Source organism: Oratosquilla oratoria, chromosome 7, assembly GCF_046742065.1.
Source record: "Oratosquilla oratoria isolate Oo_2021 chromosome 7, ASM4674206v1, whole genome shotgun sequence".
Classification (NCBI taxonomy): Eukaryota; Metazoa; Arthropoda; class Malacostraca; order Stomatopoda; family Squillidae; genus Oratosquilla; species Oratosquilla oratoria.
In genome coordinates, this window is record NC_134783.1 from 84,465,931 (window position 1) to 84,469,316 (window position 3,386).

Below are 3,386 nucleotides of genomic sequence, written 5' to 3' on the forward strand. Positions count from 1 at the left end.
GTGTTCGTACTTTGACTCATTCCATCTCTCCCTCCCCACCCTCTCTCACTTGCCACCCACACAACCACCTCACAACTTCCTCCTCTCCCTCCACTCTTTTGTTACTACGAGTGCGTGCGTGCGCGCTCGGTTACGCATGTGCGTGCGTGTGTAAGCATATGTGTGTGCGTGCGTGCGTGTGTGTGTACGCATATATGTGTGCGTGCGTGCATTTGATTAATCTGTCTCCCTCTACATCTGTTCTTAACGATACGCTTTTCGATCCTCGTCACTATTGAGGGGGTGCCACAGAAGTGAATGGAATAGCCTGGCGACTGCCAGACCGAAAGAAATTTTGTCGTTCGGTATGGAAAAGTTGAAATTGGTATATATATATATATATATATATATATATATATATATATATATATGTATATATATATATGTATATATATATATATATATATATATATATATATATATATATATGTATATATATCATTAAAGTGAATGACAAGCTTGTTATGACAAAGCTTTTTTTTTGTTTTTTTATTAGAGTAATCTTCCCTTCTGTAGGCACTAACCTTAATATTGCTACGTATATCATGCAGTGGAGTAGTAGACATAATTTGTAAATAACCAGAACACGTTTTCACACCTCTTGGTGCTTATTCCGTGGCAGGTAAGAATCTAAAGGTTTCACTGATATCCTATTGGACAGGTTTCAGTGTCACCACTTAGATTACTCTAAGAAAAAGAGAAAAATACGACAAGAAGCTTTGTCATAATAAGCTTGCCATTCACTTTAATGAAGTATGCTTGAGGAAAACCTCCTGCCCACACACACACACACACACACACACACACACACACACACACACACACACACACACACACACACACACACACACACACACACACACACACACACGACTCGGTGGCATAGTTGGTAGAGCGCTGGACTGGGAAGTACGGTGGTGCTCGCAGTACCCAGTTCAAATCCTGCCCAGGGCCGAAATTATTTCGGTATCGCTGTGCTTCGGGTCGTTACTCTGACTCTCGTGGGCGGGGAGTTGGGTGTGTGTGTGTGTGTGTGTGAAAAGTCATAGCATTACCCATAGATCGGTCATACGAGCTCTGAGCTCTCTTCCGGGAGGGAAATAGCTGTCGATCACGAGTCCAACACGTGATCCAAAGACCAAGGTGAACACACACACACACACACACACACACACACACACACACACACACACACTTCAACGAACGGACGGCTTAGAAGACGTTCTGAAGAAAATTGAAGTTTCGTGGATCCCAACGCAAAGAGAAGTGCCTATTGTATTTACAGGGTGGGGGGAAATTGCTCATGGGGTAGTGGGAAAGTAGGGAAAGAGGAGAAGGGGAGGGATTGCTGAGGGAAATGGAAGGAAATGAGGAAGGAGAGGACTTGGCCCAGGCAGACAGGCGAAAGGCAAACAAACGGCCCCCCGACCAGCTGAGCGACGATGAAATGTCTAATAAAAATGTAAAGATTAGAAGTATAGATAAGAGCAATACAGTAGAAAGTGATGAGAATATTTTCCAGGGATTTAAAGAGGGTGGGGGGAACCCCCCCCCCCCCCCCCCCCGACTGACAAGACTAGAAGAGAAGGTCGATAAGATGATCGAGGACTTGGAGCGTAGGTTCGGTCATGTTAACAACATTGTACAGAGGGTTGAAAAATTGGAAGAACTAGAGAAGGCGAACAAAAACTTAACTAAGGAAATTGAAGAATTAAAAAAACAGTTAAAAGAAGTAAAAGAAGAGAATAAAGTCTTAAATGAGAATAATAAGGAGAACAAGGAGGGTTGGAAAAAAATCCAAGTAAATAGCAAAGTTGCATTCACTGACATAATCAGACAGCAAATGAATGAACAAACTGAAAACTCAGTTATTAAAGTGATGAGACAAAAGGAGAATATAGTAAGAGACTTAGCAGACAGAAAGAAATGTATAATTATATTAGGAATGGAAGAGAAACATAACCCAGATAGAACCACAAGAATCAAAGAGGAAAATGAAAAAGTAAGAAATTTACTAGAATTAGTTCAAGAAGATGAACCAGAAATAATGAAACAAATCGAAGAGAAATTCAGGCTCGGGAAATATAGTACAGACAAGACCAGACCAATTAAGATTAAATTCAGGTCACAAACTACGGCTGAGAATATCTTATCCAAAACAGGGAAACTAGCAACAAGTGAACAATATAAAAAGGTATGGATAAAAAGGGAAATGAATAAAGAGGAAAGAGAGGAAGAAAACAAAAAAGACTTGAGGCTAAGGAAAAAAACGAGATAAGAACGGAGTCAGAAAAAGAGATTCTATTGGAGAATAGTGAATATGAAACTAAAGAAAGTCGACATACAAGAGAAAAACAAAAGGGAAACAGAGAACACAATGGAAGTGGCAGAAAACTAAGAGTGTCTTACACAAATATAGATGGATTAATAACAGGATTGAATGAGCTGAATGATTATTTGAAAGAAAAAGAACCGGACATAATGGGAATTGTAGAAACAAAATTAAAAGGTCCACTACCACCCAACAGTGTAGGACATGATGCATATAATTATTGGATTAGAAACAGAGTGAAAAAGGAAGGGGGTGGAGTTATGTTCCTGACTAAGAAGGATATAAACGTGAAGTGTGTCACATATGGAAAGAATACAGTAGAGATGATAATGATAGAAGTAGAAGACAGGGATAAGAGGAGCAGAAAGTTTGTGATAAATAATGTGCCCCCGAAAACAGCCTCATGGGAAGAGAGTGAACATAAAAGTATGTTAGAGGACACAAAGATAGCATTAAACAAGATAATGGAAGAGGGAGGAAAAATAGTTATGATGGGCGACTTTAATTGCAAAGAAATCTGCTGGGAAGAAATGACAGTAAAGGGTGGAGACGGCTCATGGGGAAACGCTCTACTTGAGATGGTTACTGACCATACAATGACACAATGGATACAGGAGAACACTAGGTATAGAAATGAAGAAGAGCCATCGAGACTAGACCTAATAATTACATCTGAACCTAGAATAGTGGACAAAATTGAATATAAAACACCAATAAGTAAAAGTGACCACATATTGATTGAACTGGAACTTAATGAAGAAAAATATATGAAAAGAAATGAACAATATAGAAAAGGAAGAATGATGTATGCAAAAACAAACTTTGATAAAATAAGAGAATTCTTTCAAAAGGAAAACTGGGAAGAAATATACAAAGAAGAAACAACAGTAGAAGAGAAATGGAATATTTTGACAAAAATTTACAAAAAAAGGAGTGGAAAAGTATGTCCCAAGACAAAAACAAGAAAAAGAATATGTAAAATGCTGGTACAACAAAAGTTGTAGGGAGTTAAAAG